Below are 21781 nucleotides of genomic sequence, written 5' to 3'. Positions count from 1 at the left end.
CCATAGTTTTAATTATTTGCATTTATTGAATCTTTTTTTTAAATTGACTAGTTTAAAATGGAAATCCCAAAAGATTTAAATTTAGTTATAATATTTTTGAGCAAATACTGTATGCATCGATGTGAATTTCTTCAAGACTTACTAGATGTCACAAATGTGGCTGCTTGTTATCTTCTATAGAAATTAACTACTTATGACACTTAGAGGGAACTAATTACAATAACTAAAGGCATTCTAGTAATTTACCTTATCATGATTAAAAACACCATAAAGATAATAACACTCTTTCCGCGTAAAAGTAATTCATGTCATATTTGTTAATTTTATTATGGCGTTGTTATACTTATCATAAAGAGAAGGTTTAAGAAGATGATAAATATAACAATAGTATAGATTTCTTTTTGCATAAAATAATCTTATGTTTCTTCTTATTTTTGTTACTAGCATATATATATATATACTAAGCTAAAACTTATTTGAGTAACGATTCGTATTTTTTTTACAATATATCTGAATATTGTGTATAATTAGTATTTATTTTTCAGAATAAAAACTTATTATACGAGAGTCACATTCTATTTTGTGTTACTCTGAGGTAGAACTCATTTGATGCATTAAAAAACAGTGCAAGGGTGTGTTTGGAGATGCATCTCTAAAATCTAAGAAGTATTTTTTATTTTCCATAAGGTGGGATAAGAAATTCCGTTAAAATTTATACCCATAGTAATTCGAGAAAAAATATTTTTAACTTTCTATATAACTTTCTATATAGCAAATTCAACCAAACTATCAAACTCTAATAAAAATCTTCACAGAATAACCCATAAAAAAAGCATATGAACTTACCGTAGTCTTAATTCTTTGCATTTATTGAACTTTTTTTCTTTAAATTGACTAGTTTAAAATAGAAAACCAAAAAGATTTAACTTTAGTTATAATATTTTTGAGAAAATACTTTATGCACGATGTGAGTTTATTCAAGACTTACTAGATGTTACAAAAGTGGTTGTTTGTCATCTTCTATAGAAATCAACTACTTATAACACTTAGAGGGACTAATTACAATAACTAAAGGTATTCTAGTAATTTTCCTTATCATGATAAAAATCACCATAAAGAAAATGACACTCTTTCCGCGTAAAAGTAATTCATGTCATATTTGTTAATTTTATTATGGCGTTGTTATACTTTACATAAAGAGAAGGTTTAAGAAGATGATAAATATAACAATAGTGTAGGTTTATTTTTGCTTAAAATAATCTTATATTTCTTCTTATTTTTGTTTCTGGCATATATAAATACAAAGATAAAACTTGTTTGAGTATTACTTCGTATTTTTTAACAATATATCTCAATATTGTGTCTTATTACTATTTATTTTTCAGAATAAAAACTTATTATACGTGAGTCACAGCTTATTTTATGTTACTTTGAGGTAGCATTCATTTGATGATTTAAAAAATATAGCAAGGGTGCATTTGGAGATGCATCTTTAAAATCTAAGAAGTAATTTGGATTTTCCATAGGGTGGGACAAGAAATTCCCTTAAAATTTATGCCCATAGTAATTCGAGAAAAAATATTTTTGACTTTCTATATAACTTATGATTAGATAGTAGTAGTAAAGCTACATAACAAATTCAACCAAACTATCAAACTCTAATAAAAATCTTCACAGAATAACCCGTAAGCAAAAGCATACGAACTTTCCATAGTCTTAATTATTTGCATTTATTGAATCTTTTTTTTAAATTGACTAGTTTAAAATAGAAATCCCAAAAGATTTAAATTTAGTTATAATATTTTTGAGCAAATACTGTATGCATCGATGTGAATTTCTTCAAGACTTACTAGATGTCACAAATGTGGCTGCTTGTTATCTTCTATAGAAATTAACTACTTATGACACTTAGAGGGAACTAATTACAATAACTAAAGGCATTCTAGTAATTTACCTTATCATGATTAAAAACACCATAAAGATAATGACACTCTTTCCGCGTAAAAGTAATTCATGTCATATTTGTTAATTTTATTATGGCGTTGTTATACTTATCATAAAGAGAAGGTTTAAGAAGATGATAAATATAACAATAGTATAGATTTCTTTTTGCATAAAATAATCTTATGTTTCTTCTTATTTTTGTTACTAGCATATATATATATATACTAAGCTAAAACTTATTTGAGTAACGATTCGTATTTTTTTTACAATATATCTGAATATTGTGTATAATTAGTATTTATTTTTCAGAATAAAAACTTATTATACGAGAGTCACATTCTATTTTGTGTTACTCTGAGGTAGAACTCATTTGATGCATTAAAAAACAGTGCAAGGGTGTGTTTGGAGATGCATCTCTAAAATCTAAGAAGTATTTTTTATTTTCCATAAGGTGGGATAAGAAATTCCGTTAAAATTTATACCCATAGTAATTCGAGAAAAAATATTTTTAACTTTCTATATAACTTTCTATATAGCAAATTCAACCAAACTATCAAACTCTAATAAAAATCTTCACAGAATAACCCATAAAAAAAAGCATATGAACTTACCGTAGTCTTAATTCTTTGCATTTATTGAACTTTTTTTCTTTAAATTGACTAGTTTAAAATAGAAAACCAAAAAGATTTAACTTTAGTTATAATATTTTTGAGAAAATACTTTATGCACGATGTGAGTTTATTCAAGACTTACTAGATGTTACAAAAGTGGTTGTTTGTCATCTTCTATAGAAATCAACTACTTATAACACTTAGAGGGACTAATTACAATAACTAAAGGTATTCTAGTAATTTTCCTTATCATGATAAAAATCACCATAAAGAAAATGACACTCTTTCCGCGTAAAAGTAATTCATGTCATATTTGTTAATTTTATTATGGCGTTGTTATACTTTACATAAAGAGAAGGTTTAAGAAGATGATAAATATAACAATAGTGTAGGTTTATTTTTGCTTAAAATAATCTTATATTTCTTCTTATTTTTGTTTCTGGCATATATAAATACAAAGATAAAACTTGTTTGAGTATTACTTCGTATTTTTTAACAATATATCTCAATATTGTGTCTTATTACTATTTATTTTTCAGAATAAAAACTTATTATACGTGAGTCACAGCTTATATTATGTTACTTTGAGGTAGCATTCATTTGATGATTTAAAAAATATAGCAAGGGTGCATTTGGAGATGCATCTTTAAAATCTAAGAAGTAATTTGGATTTTCCATAGGGTGGGACAAGAAATTCCCTTAAAATTTATGCCCATAGTAATTCGAGAAAAAATATTTTTGACTTTCTATATAACTTATGATTAGACAGTAGTAGTAAAGCTACATAACAAATTCAACCAAACTATCAAACTCTAATAAAAATCTTCACAGAATAACCCGTAAGCAAAAGCATACGAACTTTCCATAGTTTTAATTATTTGCATTTATTGAATCTTTTTTTTAAATTGACTAGTTTAAAATGGAAATCCCAAAAGATTTAAATTTAGTTATAATATTTTTGAGCAAATACTGTATGCATCGATGTGAATTTCTTCAAGACTTACTAGATGTCACAAATGTGGCTGCTTGTTATCTTCTATAGAAATTAACTACTTATGACACTTAGAGGGAACTAATTACAATAACTAAAGGCATTCTAGTAATTTACCTTATCATGATTAAAAACACCATAAAGATAATGACACTCTTTGCGCGTAAAAGTAATTCATGTCATATTTGTTAATTTTATTATGGCGTTGTTATACTTATCATAAAGAGAAGGTTTAAGAAGATGATAAATATAACAATAGTATAGATTTCTTTTTGCATAAAATAATCTTATGTTTCTTCTTATTTTTGTTACTAGCATATATATATATACTAAGCTAAAACTTATTTGAGTAACGATTCGTATTTTTTTTACAATATATCTGAATATTGTGTATAATTAGTATTTATTTTTCAGAATAAAAACTTATTATACGAGAGTCACATTCTATTTTGTGTTACTCTGAGGTAGAACTCATTTGATGCATTAAAAAACAGTGCAAGGGTGTGTTTGGAGATGCATCTCTAAAATCTAAGAAGTATTTTTTATTTTCCATAAGGTGGGATAAGAAATTCCGTTAAAATTTATACCCATAGTAATTCGAGAAAAAATATTTTTAACTTTCTATATAACTTTCTATATAGCAAATTCAACCAAACTATCAAACTCTAATAAAAATCTTCACAGAATAACCCATAAAAAAAAGCATATGAACTTACCGTAGTCTTAATTCTTTGCATTTATTGAACTTTTTTTCTTTAAATTGACTAGTTTAAAATAGAAAACCAAAAAGATTTAACTTTAGTTATAATATTTTTGAGAAAATACTTTATGCACGATGTGAGTTTATTCAAGACTTACTAGATGTTACAAAAGTGGTTGTTTGTCATCTTCTATAGAAATCAACTACTTATAACACTTAGAGGGACTAATTACAATAACTAAAGGTATTCTAGTAATTTTCCTTATCATGATAAAAATCACCATAAAGAAAATGACACTCTTTCCGCGTAAAAGTAATTCATGTCATATTTGTTAATTTTATTATGGCGTTGTTATACTTTACATAAAGAGAAGGTTTAAGAAGATGATAAATATAACAATAGTGTAGGTTTATTTTTGCTTAAAATAATCTTATATTTCTTCTTATTTTTGTTTCTGGCATATATAAATACAAAGATAAAACTTGTTTGAGTATTACTTCGTATTTTTTAACAATATATCTCAATATTGTGTCTTATTACTATTTATTTTTCAGAATAAAAACTTATTATACGTGAGTCACAGCTTATTTTATGTTACTTTGAGGTAGCATTCATTTGATGATTTAAAAAATATAGCAAGGGTGCATTTGGAGATGCATCTTTAAAATCTAAGAAGTAATTTGGATTTTCCATAGGGTGGGACAAGAAATTCCCTTAAAATTTATGCCCATAGTAATTCGAGAAAAAATATTTTTGACTTTCTATATAACTTATGATTAGACAGTAGTAGTAAAGCTACATAACAAATTCAACCAAACTATCAAACTCTAATAAAAATCTTCACAGAATAACCCGTAAGCAAAAGCATACGAACTTTCCATAGTCTTAATTATTTGCATTTATTGAATCTTTTTTTTAAATTGACTAGTTTAAAATAGAAATCCCAAAAGATTTAAATTTAGTTATAATATTTTTGAGCAAATACTGTATGCATCGATGTGAATTTCTTCAAGACTTACTAGATGTCACAAATGTGGCTGCTTGTTATCTTCTATAGAAATTAACTACTTATGACACTTAGAGGGAACTAATTACAATAACTAAAGGCATTCTAGTAATTTACCTTATCATGATTAAAAACACCATAAAGATAATGACACTCTTTCCGCGTAAAAGTAATTCATGTCATATTTGTTAATTTTATTATGGCGTTGTTATACTTATCATAAAGAGAAGGTTTAAGAAGATGATAAATATAACAATAGTATAGATTTCTTTTTGCATAAAATAATCTTATGTTTCTTCTTTTTTTGTTACTAGCATATATATATATACTAAGCTAAAACTTATTTGAGTAACGATTCGTATTTTTTTACAATATATCTGAATATTGTGTATAATTAGTATTTATTTTTCAGAATAAAAACTTATTATACGAGAGTCACATTCTACTTTGTGTTACTCTGAGGTAGAACTCATTTGATGCATTAAAAAACAGTGCAAGGGTGTGTTTGGAGATGCATCTCTAAAATCTAAGAAGTATTTTTTATTTTCCATAAGGTGGGATAAGAAATTCCGTTAAAATTTATACCCATAGTAATTCGAGAAAAAATATTTTTAACTTTCTATATAACTTTCTATATAGCAAATTCAACCAAACTATCAAACTCTAATAAAAATCTTCACAGAATAACCCATAAAAAAAAGCATATGAACTTACCGTAGTCTTAATTCTTTGCATTTATTGAACTTTTTTTCTTTAAATTGACTAGTTTAAAATAGAAAACCAAAAAGATTTAACTTTAGTTATAATATTTTTGAGAAAATACTTTATGCACGATGTGAGTTTATTCAAGACTTACTAGATGTTACAAAAGTGGTTGTTTGTCATCTTCTATAGAAATCAACTACTTATAACACTTAGAGGGACTAATTACAATAACTAAAGGTATTCTAGTAATTTTCCTTATCATGATAAAAATCACCATAAAGAAACTGACACTCTTTCCGCGTAAAAGTAATTCATGTCATATTTGTTAATTTTATTATGGCGTTGTTATACTTTACATAAAGAGAAGGTTTAAGAAGATGATAAATATAACAATAGTGTAGGTTTATTTTTGCTTAAAATAATCTTATATTTCTTCTTATTTTTGTTTCTGGCATATATAAATACAAAGATAAAACTTGTTTGAGTATTACTTCGTATTTTTTAACAATATATCTCAATATTGTGTCTTATTACTATTTATTTTTCAGAATAAAAACTTATTATACGTGAGTCACAGCTTATTTTATGTTACTTTGAGGTAGCATTCATTTGATGATTTAAAAAATATAGCAAGGGTGCATTTGGAGATGCATCTTTAAAATCTAAGAAGTAATTTGGATTTTCCATAGGGTGGGACAAGAAATTCCCTTAAAATTTATGCCCATAGTAATTCGAGAAAAAATATTTTTGACTTTCTATATAACTTATGATTAGACAGTAGTAGTAAAGCTACATAACAAATTCAACCAAACTATCAAACTCTAATAAAAATCTTCACAGAATAACCCGTAAGCAAAAGCATACGAACTTTCCATAGTTTTAATTATTTGCATTTATTGAATCTTTTTTTTAAATTGACTAGTTTAAAATGGAAATCCCAAAAGATTTAAATTTAGTTATAATATTTTTGAGCAAATACTGTATGCATCGATGTGAATTTCTTCAAGACTTACTAGATGTCACAAATGTGGCTGCTTGTTATCTTCTATAGAAATTAACTACTTATGACACTTAGAGGGAACTAATTACAATAACTAAAGGCATTCTAGTAATTTACCTTATCATGATTAAAAACACCATAAAGATAATGACACTCTTTCCGCGTAAAAGTAATTCATGTCATATTTGTTAATTTTATTATGGCGTTGTTATACTTATCATAAAGAGAAGGTTTAAGAAGATGATAAATATAACAATAGTATAGATTTCTTTTTGCATAAAATAATCTTATGTTTCTTCTTATTTTTGTTACTAGCATATATATATATACTAAGCTAAAACTTATTTGAGTAACGATTCGTATTTTTTTTACAATATATCTGAATATTGTGTATAATTAGTATTTATTTTTCAGAATAAAAACTTATTATACGAGAGTCACATTCTATTTTGTGTTACTCTGAGGTAGAACTCATTTGATGCATTAAAAAACAGTGCAAGGGTGTGTTTGGAGATGCATCTCTAAAATCTAAGAAGTATTTTTTATTTTCCATAAGGTGGGATAAGAAATTCCGTTAAAATTTATACCCATAGTAATTCGAGAAAAAATATTTTTAACTTTCTATATAACTTTCTATATAGCAAATTCAACCAAACTATCAAACTCTAATAAAAATCTTCACAGAATAACCCATAAAAAAAAGCATATGAACTTACCGTAGTCTTAATTCTTTGCATTTATTGAACTTTTTTTCTTTAAATTGACTAGTGTCATACGGTGAACTGACTTTAATGTGTTTTTTAATCGCAATGTCGCGGTTAGCAAGAGTCGCCACCGACTTTTCTTTTATCCAATAAGGAAAGGTGGAAAAGAACAGGAAAGACCTTAATTTAGATTCTTAGGTTCGGGAGGTACATTATACAAAGGGAAGGTGTTAGCACCCTTTGTATCCATGGTTACCCATGGGCTCTTAATTGCTCAATCATTTATGTTTTTCTCGTTTGAACAAGTGTTTGAAAAATGCGTAGAAAATGTTTTGAAAAGGAGAATTTAACTTTGTAATGATTCTTGTATGAATGTATACAAAGTGGTTATCTCGTTTAGTTTTGAAAGTTGTTTAGAAAAATATAACTCGGCAATGATTCTAGTATGAATGTATGCCAAGTGGTGACTTTCTAAAAGATGTTGAGGTGTGAAAAGTATTTTAGGTTATGAATGAGCAATTAAGGGTTATACCTGTCCGAGGTCTTTCCGGACATTTCCTTTCCTCATGAGGGTAAAACTGTCCTTACTATTGAGAAGTAAGTAGTTTTATCCTTTGGATGTAGAAGGGTCATCGAAGGGTCATTGATTGGTCATCGAAGGCAACAGTTGTGAGGATACCTTAGCATTCGAAGGGACTATCATCATTTAACCGTAGGCTACACCGAAGGGTCATCGAGGGACAAAGGCGACATTCGAGGGACTATGATGATTTAGCCGAAGGGTCTTTGCTAAGGGTATCCCCATATTCGCGGGACATGACCATAATACCGTAATCGTAGGGTAACAAAGAGAGGTCCGAGATCACTTATTTAAAGGCAAAGTTTTACAATTAATTAGGTAGCCGTGATCAAGTAGGTAATTAGGTCCATATTAAAATCAATACAATTAAGCCATTAGGGTGGATCTTCGCCATAACATTAATACATTAAAATCAGTTGAATAATTCGGGGTGAATCTCCATAAGGGTATCCCACACCTAAGGTGGAATACCTAGCCGGCCGTTTCTTCGAGAATATGTAAGCCTTTACACCATTTAACACACGGGTTAGAGCATTGAGATAAAGTATGATTTGACAATTGCACCATAAAATAAACATAACAGTCATGAACTCAGGCCAAATGATGCAGAACTATAATAAATCATGATTAGATAAACATAAGACAGAACAACAACGAGACGAAGCAGCCACTGTCCCGTTCGCCTCTGCTTCGCCTAGCGAAGGCTCAGCGACTGCTCGCTACAGGCTCGCTTAGCGATGTGCTAGCGAGCGGCCACGGGTTTGGAGTTTCACAACAGCATGACCTCCGGAAACCTGAACTTTTATGGCATTTGATTACAGGAATAGCATGGACAAACATTCATGATATTCAAGCATATTTAAATTCGCATGTGAAATCAAATTACATATTCGAAACTTCAATCATGATGCTTTATGTATATAGAGATTACCGATTAAAAGTATAAAACAATAGTGACGCGCAAACCTGCTTGCAACTAAGCTGCTACGTTGAAGAGACTGATCGCTTTTGGCATCGGATGGAGTTGGACGGCGGTAGCTTCGGAGCGGAGGAGCGGCCTTCAGGGTTTCTTTACTCGGAACTCTCTAAAGTAGCCTCCAGGGTTTCTGTGCCAGGGTTTCTGTGCCAGGGTTTCCGTCCGTCTTCGTCTGTTTTCCCGTCCCTTTTCATGACTGAAACTTGGCTATTTATAGTGATTGTGATGACCTAATGGGCTCAGAATGAAGCTCAGAAATTCTGCTATTCGCAAGCTTCGCTAGGCGAAGGAGTTGCTCGCCTAGCGAGCCAGCTAGTTTGGGCTTTTACTGGATCTGACGCTTCGCTGGGGCGAGTGTCATAACGAAGTGTTCGCTAGGCGAAGGAATTGCTCGCCTAGCGAGCAGGCCAGTTTGGGCCATTTTCTGGATTAGGCCTGTTGTGAGCTGGGCTTTTGTTCCTTTGAGGTCAGTGTCTTGCAGAACAAGTCGGAGTGCCTTGAAAAATGCCTTGTAATATCAACGGGCAAATTTTGGGGTATGACAGCTGCCCCTGTTCAATATTCTTGAACCGAGGGAGTAGAATGGTATGTGCACCATTCGTGGTCTGGAGGTGGAAGATTATTGAACACTAAAATGCCCCAAAAATTTGCGCTTGTCAACCAGGAGCTAGTCTTGATGGAGATGGGCTTAAAGATGCCATCCAGGGAATTTGATGATGAGAACTTCAGAGTACGTCGTGCATTAGACGATATCCGAAGACATGGATGTCGTACCGAGTCATACGATAGACCGCATAGTGAGTCATCCATTATGCTGTCGACTTCGCTGGGGAGTCAGAGTGTTACACGCTGCTGGGGATAAGGGATCAGAATGGATCATATGCTAGACCGTATCTGAATACCAAAGTGAGTTGTTCATCAGGCGGATGACTTTGCCGAGGATGAAAAATCAGAATGGATCGTACGCTTGATCGTCTCCGAGTTGCAAAATGAGACCTCCATTAAGCGGGTGATTTCACTGGGGATAGAAGATCAGACCGGATCGTATGCTAGATCGTATCTGAGTTGAAGATCCAAATGGGTCTTATGCTAGACCGTATTGGAGTTGCAGGATGAGTCGTCCGTTAGGCTGTGTCTGATGATAAAAGGGGGTAGTCGTACGCTAGACTATACTTCAGAAATGTACCGTACACTAGGTAGCATCTGAGGAGATGAAGGTCTAACTGGGTCGTACATTAAACCGTATCTGAGCAGAATGAGCCGTCCATTAGGCTGAATCTGATTATAAAAGGGGGTAGTCATATGCTAGACTACACTTCAGAAATATACCGTACACTAGGTAGCATCTGAGCAGATGAAGGTCTAACTGGGTCGTACATTAAACCGTATCTGAGCAGAATGAGCCGTCCATTAGGCTGAATCTGCTTATGAAGGGAGGTAGTCGTACGCTAGACTACAATTCAGAAATGTACCTGTCACTAGGTAGCATCTGAGCAGATGAAGGTCTAACTGGGTCGTACATTAAACCGTATCTGAGCAGAATGAGTCGTCCATTAGGCTGAATCTGCTTATGAAGGGAGGTAGTCGTACGCTAGACTACAATTCAGAAATATACCGTACACTAGGTAGCATCTGAGCAGATGAAGGTCTAACTGGGTCGTACATTAAACCGTATCTGAGCAGAATGAGCCGTCCATTAGGCTGAATCTGCTTATAAAAGGGGGTAGTCATATGCTAGACTACAATTCAGAAATATATCGTACACTAGGTAGCATCTGAGCAGATGAAGGTCTAACTGGGTCGTACATTAAACCGTATCTGAGCAGAATGAGCCGTCCATTGGGCTGAATCTGCTTATAAAAGGGGGTAGTCATATGCTAGACTACAATTCAAAAATATACCGTACACTAGGTAGCATCTGAGCAGATGAAGGTCTAACTGGGTCGTACATTAAACCGTATCTGAGCAGAATGAGCCGTCCATTAGGCTGAATCTGCTTATGAAGGGAGGTAGTCGTACGCTAGACTACAATTCAGAAATGTACCTGTCACTAGGTAGCATCTGAGGAGACGAAGCTCTAACTGGGTCGTACATTAGACCGTATCTGAGCAGAATGAGCCGTCCATTAGGCTGAATCTGCTTATAAAAGGGGGTAGTCATATGCTAGACTACAATTCAGAAATATACCGTACACTAGGTAGCATCTGAGCAGATGAAGGTTTAACTGGGTCGTACATTAAACCGTATCTGAGCAGAATGAGCCGTCCATTAGGTTGAATCTGCTTATAAAAGGGGGTAGTCATATGCTAGACTACAATTCAGAAATATACCGTACACTAGGTAGCATCTGAGCAGATGAAGGTCTAACTGGGTCGTACATTAAACCGTATCTGAGCAGAATGAGCCGTCCATTAGGCTGAATCTGCTTATGAAGGGAGGTAGTCGTACGCTAGACTACAATTCAGAAATGTACCTGTCACTAGGTAGCATCTGAGCAGATGAAGGTCTAACTGGGTCGTACATTAAACCGTATCTGAGCAGAATGAGCCGTCCATTAGGCTGAATCTGCTTATGAAGGGAGGTAGTCGTACGCTAGACTACAATTCAGAAATGTACCTGTCACTAGGTAGCATCTGAGGAGACGAAGGTCTAACTGGGTCGTACATTAGACCGTCTCTGAGCAGAATGAGCCGTCCATTAGGCTGAATCTGCTTATGAAGGGAGGTAGTCGTACGCTAGACTACAATTCAGAAATGTACCTGTCACTAGGTAGCATCTGAGGAGACGAAGCTCTAACTGGGTCGTACATTAGACCGTCTCTGAGCAGAATGAGCCGTCCATTAGGCTGAATCTGCTTATAAAAGGGGGTAGTCATATGCTAGACTACAATTCAGAAATATACCGTACACTAGGTAGCATCTGAGCAGATGAAGGTCTAACTGGGTCGTACATTAAACCGTATCTGAGCAGAATGAGCCGTCCATTAGGCTGAATCTGCTTATAAAAGGGGGTAGTCATATGCTAGACTACAATTCAGAAATATACCGTACACTAGGTAGCATCTGAGCAGATGAAGGTCTAACTGGGTCGTACATTAAACCGTATCTGAGCAGAATGAGCCGTCCATTAGGCTGAATCTGCTTATGAAGGGAGGTAGTCGTACGCTAGACTACAATTCAGAAATATACCGTACACTAGGTAGCATCTGAGCAGATGAAGGTCTAACTGGGTCGTACATTAAACCGTATCTGAGCAGAATGAGCCGTCCATTAGGCTGAATCTGCTTATAAAAGGGGGTAGTCATATGCTAGACTACAATTCAGAAATATACCGTACACTAGGTAGCATCTGAGCAGATGAAGGTCTAACTGGGTCGTACATTAAACTGTATCTGAGCAGAATGAGCCGTCCATTGGGCTGAATCTGCTTATAAAAGGGGGTAGTCATATGCTAGACTACAATTCAGAAATATACCGTACACTAGGTAGCATCTGAGCAGATGAAGGTCTAACTGGGTCGTACATTAAACCGTATCTGAGCAGAATGAGCCGTCCATTAGGCTGAATCTGCTTATGAAGGGAGGTAGTCGTACGCTAGACTACAATTCAGAAATGTACCTGTCACTAGGTAGCATCTGAGCAGATGAAGGTCTAACTGGGTCGTACATTAAACCGTATCTGAGCAGAATGAGCCGTCCATTAGGCTGAATCTGCTTATGAAGGGAGGTAGTCGTACGCTAGACTACAATTCAGAAATGTACCTGTCACTAGGTAGCATCTGAGGAGACGAAGCTCTAACTGGGTCGTACATTAGACCGTCTCTGAGCAGAATGAGTCGTCCATTAGGCTGAATCTGCTTATAAAAGGGGGTAGTCATATGCTAGACTACAATTCAGAAATATACCGTACACTAGGTAGCATCTGAGCAGATGAAGGTCTAACTGGGTCGTACATTAAACCGTATCTGAGCAGAATGAGCCGTCCATTAGGCTGAATCTGCTTATAAAAGGGGGTAGTCATATGCTAGACTACAATTCAGAAATATACCGTACACTAGGTAGCATCTGAGCAGATGAAGGTCTAACTGGGTCGTACATTAAACCGTATCTGAGCAGAATGAGCCGTCCATTAGGCTGAATCTGCTTATGAAGGGAGGTAGTCGTACGCTAGACTACAATTCAGAAATGTACCTGTCACTAGGTAGCATCTGAGCAGATGAAGGTCTAACTGGGTCGTACATTAAACCGTATCTGAGCAGAATGAGCCGTCCATTAGGCTGAATCTGCTTATGAAGGGAGGTAGTCGTACGCTAGACTACAATTCAGAAATGTACCTGTCACTAGGTAGCATCTGAGGAGACGAAGGTCTAACTGGGTCGTACATTAGACCGTCTCTGAGCAGAATGAGCCGTCCATTAGGCTGAATCTGCTTATGAAGGGAGGTAGTCGTACGCTAGACTACAATTCAGAAATGTACCTGTCACTAGGTAGCATCTGAGGAGACGAAGGTCTAACTGGGTCGTACATTAGACCGTCTCTGAGCAGAATGAGCCGTCTATTAGGTTGAATTTGCTTATGAAGGGAGGTAGTCGTACGCTAGACTACAATTCAGAAATGTACCTGTCACTAGGTAGCATCTGAGTAGATGACGGTCTAACTGGGTCGTACATTAGACCATACTTGAGTTGTTGAAGGTCAGAATGGATCGTACGCTAGATCGTTTCTGAGTTGTTGAAGGTCAGAACGGATCGTACGCTAGATCGTATCTGAGTTGTTGAAGGTCAGAATGGATCGTACGCTAGATCGTATCTGAGTTGTTGAATGTCAGAATGGATCATACGCTAGATCGTATCTGAGTTGTAGGAGGTCAGAATGGATCGTACGCTAGATCGTATCTGAGTTGTAGGAGTCATATGTTGGGCTGAATCAGAATGAACCGTACGTTAGGCTGAATCCGATAGTATTTGTATATGCTGTATTTGCGATAAATGTCTGGGATGAGCTTATAGATGCCATCGTTAGGAGGATGCCAGGATGAATGTTGACATGGAGTATATCTGAAAGATGTAGTCGAATCCTGAATGTAATTGATAAAGTTGTCCGTCTGAATGGACCTTTGTTTTGATTATATCAAGAGGATAATTAACCTGAAAAATAAAGTTATCTTCATGCCATGTCATGATGCATGAGATGCAAATGTTGTATGCATGCGTGTGCTGTGAAATGATGTAATGAGTGAATTATGCGTCTGGAATAAATGAGAGCATTGTATACATGTATATGTTACGAAATGATGTAATGTATATGATGCGGAATGAAAATTGTATGTAGGTATGTGATGTGAAATGAGGTAATGAATGCACTATGTGTTTGAAACGTTCTTCCGGGGGACTCTACTGGGGAAATAAATCTCAGTCTTCTGGTCGGAGATATTTGTATTGATGACCCTGTCTCAGCTGGGGTATTTGATTTCTGTCTGATGGTAGAAACATTCGACAGAGCCTGGCTGGGGATAGAAGAGATGACCAATTCGTCTAGTGATGCCCATTTCTTCTGGGGAATAACTGGCTTAGCCGGGAAATAGAATTGGCAACAGATTCCTTGGAAAGCCTGGTTAGACCTTCTCCTCGATCCTGAAGTCCTTTAGTAATTGTCATTGTTATTTTATGCATGTACTTTGATAAACATTGATCATATTCAAATGCATATATCAATTCAAATTAAACCAATGGACGTTTACGCAAACAAAACAGAAAAGTAAAAACAAAATTATCTTTTTGGAAATAAAATTGTATTGATTTGAAAGAGGACCTATAAACAGGCAATTCGTGTACACAGGCAATTCGTGTACAAGGAGACAGAAATCCTAGTAAGAGGAAGTTGTCAGGAAAACAAAGAAAAAGCTATGCAGAAAAAGTCCTATTAATTTTAATCCCACTACTGTCATTATGTCTTCAAGCATCTCATCTCCTGCTGTCGGATAGAAGTGATTGGCTTGTTCAGTCCCTTGAACTTGGTTGAAGCTGACAGAGAACGGGGCATAGTCATATGCTTTAATCCCTAATTTTTGCCTGGACCGCCTTTTTAGGTTTTCAGCCCACCAGGATACCCTTTTTTGCCCAAGCCGCCTTTTCAGGTTTTCGACTTGCCGGGTGTATGTTTTTATATGTTTATCCCTAATTTTTGCCCGAACCATTTTGGTTCGCCGGGATGCCCCTACTTTTGCCTAGATACGTCGACCTAGCGAGTCTCTTTTATGCGTAGTATTTCTTTGACTATGTTTGCGTTCACGGGATGCGGGAAGTCTTCGCCATCCGTTGTAGCAAGCATCATGGCTCCACCAGAGAATACCTTCTTAACTACAAATGGCCCTTCGTATGTGGGAATCCATTTCCCCCTAGGATCACCTTGTGGTAGAATGATACGCTTGATAACTGTAGCACCTCAAATTTGCACCCTATCTTTTTGTACATTCATTTCATAGTAGGTCATAGCATTAACAATGTCCACTGCATAACATTGCATTGTCCATTTGCCCAAGTGCAAGCTCAATTGATGGATTGGGTCAGAATGATCAGGAGAATCAGTCAATCAAGCAAGTGAGTGCCATTTTCATTGGGACAAGGCCCTAGGGTTGATTTATCAAGCTCATATGGTCTAAGGATCATTTTGAAGTGGTTTGGCCAAAGGTTGGATGCTCAGAAGTCACCAGTCATTGTTCAGTCAACCAGAAACCCTAGAAAGTCAACTGTGGTCAACTGTGCCCGATTTTATGGATTGGAAGGTGGGAAATGGTTTGAAAGGCATCATTCATGTCCATATGAGTCTCATTTGACATATCAAAGACCAAGGTTGAAGATTTGGAGGTCAGACAGAAAGTTTCCAAAAATAGCAGGTGACCTGTAATTTCAGCTGCCCAAAATGGAAACTTTTTCCCCTCAAAATAACTTCATCATACAAGCTTCAAATGGAATTTTGTCCAACATGAAAGTTGAAGATCTTGTTCTCACCATTCCAAAAAGTCCAAGAACTTGAAAATCCCATGTGTGGTTGACAAGATATGGTCAGATCAATTTCAAAAATGACCCGTAATCAGGAGGGCATAATCTCCACATGGTTTGTCCAAATTGCAAGTTCTTTATATGCACAAACTCCATTTGACATGTACTTTCATGGTGCATAATTGGATTTTCTCAAAAGTGGCCAGTGCAAAAAGTCAAATTTCAACTGGACAGTTAAATGAACCAGGGGCAAAATGGTCCAACTTGTGAAATAATTGGAATTTTTGAGTGGGGATTTTTGCTACACCTCACAAATGGCATTTGAAACTTGTTGGAATACTCATAACATGCCAAGGCTTCATGGTTTGAAAATTAGCTTTTGAAATGAATTGGAAAAAATGGACAAAATACCATCACATAGTGAAATTGAGAATTATGCATCCAATGGACATGGGACTAATGCCATTAGCTTCCAAATGAGATTTGCAACTTGTTCAAAGTGATAAGTTACTGCTGCAATGCTTCTAAGCATCCAAGGGTAAAAAGGCCAAATGCACTACAAGCTCATTTTCACTAATCACCAAAAATTGGCTAATTATGATTAAAGCTGGGATTAGTGTGAAGTATATAAACTTAACTCTAACAGAATTGCAGGGACTAATCACAATTCACAGATCCAAAAGCAAGAACTCTCAAATTCTCTCATTTTCTCTCATTTTGCTCCAATTTTCACAACACTTTTTTTGATCATTTCATCAAGATCTCATCAATTTTGTGCGAATTTCTCTGTTGATTCACAACTTGCAGGTAGTATTGAACTTCTGTTGATCAAGATTGAAGCAAAACCATGGCCGATTCAAGCTGTTGCAAAGTCTTCTTCTCCAATGGCAGTTGGTGATTCTTAATGACCCGTGCATCTTTGAGCTAAAAGAACACCACTATACGCCTTCTTGATCAACATACTCGATCTGTTTGCACGAAACGAAGCTCAAAACATCACGATTCCGCACTGCACTTCAAGAAAGGTTGGAAATCAAAACTCGCGATTGCCTCAATTATGTTAGGGATTCTGTAGAATATTCATTGTAGAGTCATCTGGAATTTGTAGATTGTGATTTCGTTGTGAATTGATTAAGTTATCGTAGTTTGAAGTTTATGTGCCGTATTTTCTTTCCATCGATTCGCTGCGTACACGAGGTTCTGGACGATTCCATTAGGATATTCGAGTTCTACTCGGTTAGACCTTTCCAACGGTGTGCCATTTGTGTCGTTTCGTTAGAAATTCCTCATAACTGCATTTGAGATGATGAACATGGAAGAACGCTTGAGTTCTGGAAATTTTCTGTGAAGAACCCGTGTTTTGATCCAAGCTCCAGCCTTGCCGTTTCAAATTGTTGTTTCCCTCCGAAGCGAACGAATCAAATAGCGCCACCTCATTTAAGTTGAACGGCTGCGTTTTGGCCTTGGCTACGTTAATTACAGATCTGCCATTTTCATTCATAATTAATTAATAAAATCCATATTAAATTCTAAATAATTATTTCAATGAATCAAGAAACTTCAAAAAATCATAAAATCACCAATATTAATCCAATTAATCTGAGACTTTTTTTGTTAATCTCCATTTTTAATCTACTTTTTTTTAGACATAGAAATTAAAATTGTGCTTGATGGAATTTTTAATTGACATAGAGATGTTCTTAATGTATGCAAATTTCACATGTTTTACCATTTTAATTATGAAATCACCATGCTTTATCCAAATGAAATGAAATTTTAGAATATGATTCTTGACTCTCTTCTGGAGATTTTGACATATGATTTGTAATTTTTGGACCTCTGGTTTGCTAGATGTGATTATTTCTTTTTGAGTGTGACAATAGGTGTCACACTTTGATATGCTGAGTTCATGAATTATTTTCCATGCTTCCATTAGGCCTATGGTTCTGATTTTTTGCATGAGATACCTTTGACATGTTAACTTTCAACATGAATTTTTGTGGATTTTAATAATCCATTTTCTAGTTGATTAGAATTTTTGTTTGCTGCTTAGCATTTTTAGGGCTTTGCTTGTGTAACATTCTTCCCTATGTTGCCAAATCCTCATCCCTAACCCTATGAATGTGAAACTTGGTGGAGTAGTTCCTGACATGTGTAGCTTTCATTTGGCTTTGGTCCTACTCATTTCCCATTTAATATCACTGTTTACCATTTGATTGAAGTTAGTGTACATTTAGTGACTTCATTTGGTTGTGTTTTTGCATGTCCTAACATGTTGAATTAATTCCCGTAGCTCCACTAGTCCAAATGGCATAAAAATTGACATGTGGCTTGTTGAATGTCCTCTGTTTAGGATATAATTTTTGTGGAATTTTCTATGCTGTTTTGATATTTTTTTTTGGATGTAATCATTCTGGTTGTCCATATGTGATTCAACATTGCTTACTTTGACTTAGATTGTACATAAAATGAAATTGGTGTATGGTTTAGATATGAGACCAATTGGGATCCCTTTGTAATTGAATTATCTTGGTTTTGATTATGATTTGCTTGCTGTTTTAGGATTTTTCCATCCTTTGGACCCTAGGCTTGGCCTAGTGGTCTAGTTACTTATGTTTGAGCTTGACTTTGACTTTTCAGGTTAAAAAGCTAGTGCCTTAAGGAGGTTGATGCATAATTGAGTTGTTTCCTTTGATCATTGTATACTAATTTGTTTGTGTTGTAGGGTGCTTGGTTCACATGGACTTGGTGCTATGTACATCATTGTTTGATTGTTGATTGATTCTTATTGTTGTTGTTTTGTTTATGTGGGGATGCTGATTCTGTTTGACTATTGCAGGTACCCTTAGTTGCTCAGTTCTCTTAAGAACTTGCATTGCTTTGCTTATAAGCAATTAGCATTGAGGTATTGCACCTTCTTCTTCATGTAGTCTGGAGACCCGGCCTGTTATTTGGCCGGGCAAATTGTCTGAAGTCCTCCTTAAGAGGCAATGCTTGTGTATGTTTATTTTTCGTGCCAAGCAGGTGAAAGTCCTTTAAATAAGGCAATTGGTGGAAGGTAGGGATAAGCAATCTATCCCCCACTATTCTGTGAGTCTTCTCCTTGCTCCCATTACATGGTTGTAGCATTGAGATCCAAACCCAAGATCTATCGAGTCTAATCGGGGAAAGAGTTCCATCTTTCTGAACTCCCCCACATTCTTATATTTACATGCTCTCTCGGACCTGAGATAGAAGCAATGAGGCACACCCCTCATCACCTTTCATCTAGCTTCACCTTAGCCCCTCAATGGCAAGGTTAAGAGCTAACCTGACCCCGATACAGAGGCTTGTTTGTTGAGGTTGATATGACCCCTCGACTAAAGCCTAGCCCTGATGTTTGAGCCCCTTGTTGGTGTGTTTATTTCATGTTGTATATGTTTGTGTGGTGTGATTGTATCCCCTAGGTTTGCTAGACTCCGCGTAGTCTCGTTTGCATGTCAATTAAGGTAGCACGGTTCCTTCGTATAGGACTTCCTTTCTTGCTTGAGCTTTCCTAAAACACAAACAAACATTATCCCCTCTTAAGGATACGTCAACTCCTTCTACTACAGGTGAGTAAGTCTCCAAAGGTCGAGCATCCGGTAGATTGCATAGTGACGTTATCCACTTAAAAAACACAAACCAATAGGAATAGTTTGGCCGAACTACGGCAATTCTGATTCTCATGTTCAGATGAGATACGTAGGCACGAGATGCGATGTCTTGTCGAGTTTGACTAACAACTAACACTAATTCTTTTCTCTCGCCCTCGTTGCGATTGAGACCTCCCCTTTCTCTTGCCCTAGTCGCAATCGAGACCCTTCTTCTTCCTGTGTTGGTTCGGATGCTGATGTAAGTCCAGTGATTGGCATTCAGGCTCCATGTTTGCCTTTGCCTGTGTTTGTTTGTGTGCGTCTTAGCCGAGCTACGAATGCTCTGATTCTCCTTCGTCCAAAGGAGATACGTATGCATAGGATGCGACATCCTAGCGAGCATGTTTTCCCCCAGTCGAACTACTTTGACTCTGATGTCTATGCCTGATAGACTAAGTAGGCCCAGGATACGATATCCTGCCGAGTCAATTTCTTGTCTGTTTCCTTGTGTCTCTTTCAGCCTGTGTAGATGTTTATTTGAGCAGTGTTTTAGCAACCATTTTCCTTCCTATTGTGCGTGGATCCCGTCGAGTACGACGGATGCGTAGGGGTGCTAATACCTTCCCTTCGCATAACCGACTCCCGATCCCATTCCCTTTGGTCGCGAGACCATGCTTTTTCCAGGTTTACTCTGAGCGTTTCCTTTCCCTCTTTTGGGATAAATAACGCACGGTGGCGGCTCTGTTGTTTCGTTTTCCCGCCGGTTTTTCGCGTAATGCGACAGCTGGCGACTCTGCTGGGGATACGGTAGTTGACCTGTGCTGGTCCATCTTCCCTAAGCGAATCTCTCCTAGCGCTCTCTAGGTTGGGGCTTTGGTTGCTATTTGCTGTTATTTATTGCATTCATTTCATTTATTGTTTGCATTTATTGTTTGCATTTATGTTTGCATGCATCATACTATCATTGAGCTGTTCTCTGTGCAGGTGGTTCCTCTGTTCGGGGTGGGTGTTCTGAGTGGGGCTAAAACCCAGGCCCGAGTATACACCTAGGATTAGTGTGGTCTCATGTTGCCTCCTTCATGTTAGGTCAATATGTGCCTGGCAGCATGATGTACCACAAGCCGGACGAGGTTCATTTGATAGTGCTTGCCTCTGTGGATATTCCACTTTGGTTGAGTTACGTCATTTGAGCTGTTGACTCTGGTGACCGATCATTTCCCGGATCTTTGGTTTAGACGATCTTAAGGGAGCTACAATGGCACACCCGAAAGGGCAAACCCATTGAGTATCTCTGCCCGATTGTCGAGACTATTATCCGCCTTAGGATAACCTGATTAGAATTTACCTGTGAGGGGAGGGTGATTCTTACAGATGCATGTTCTGATGGTGACTTTGATGGTGACTTTCGGTTTCGTTGATCAGAGTCATATTTATAAGTCGGATTTATGGATCGTTATTTTTGGACGCCGGAGGTTTGACACCGGTATTGATCAGAGGGGTCCGTTTATTTCGGATCCCTGGGCTGAATTTAAGGTTGCTCCGTTGGTGACTCGGTTCCTCAGATTGGGTTCAGATGACAGTTGACCAATTGACTTTGGGGTTTCAGATGGTTGTGATCAGAGTTCGAGCCGAAGCTTCGATCCTGTGTCCAGATATACACAGCTTGCCAGTCGTGTCTGCATCATGTGCATCATAGCATGTTTATTTTTCAAAAGAAACGCAATCAACAAAAAAAAAAAAGAATCAAAAAAAAAAAAAAAAAAAAGAGAGAAAAAAAATGATCTCTGCATGCATATCATTTCTCAGGTACATTCCAGAGTCTGTTCACTGATAGATCCGGGTGCTCATTTACAGATGAAATTGTTGGTTTCACTCGGTACTCATTGCTCTTGTATACTGTGCCGTTGCTGCAGATTGCTTTTTTTTCGAAGACGAATCAGGCTCCTTGAA

The sequence above is a fragment of the Lathyrus oleraceus genome, chromosome 1 (assembly GCF_024323335.1).
Source record: "Lathyrus oleraceus cultivar Zhongwan6 chromosome 1, CAAS_Psat_ZW6_1.0, whole genome shotgun sequence".
NCBI lineage: Eukaryota > Viridiplantae > Streptophyta > Magnoliopsida > Fabales > Fabaceae > Lathyrus > Lathyrus oleraceus.
This window is presented reverse-complemented; position numbering follows the sequence as displayed.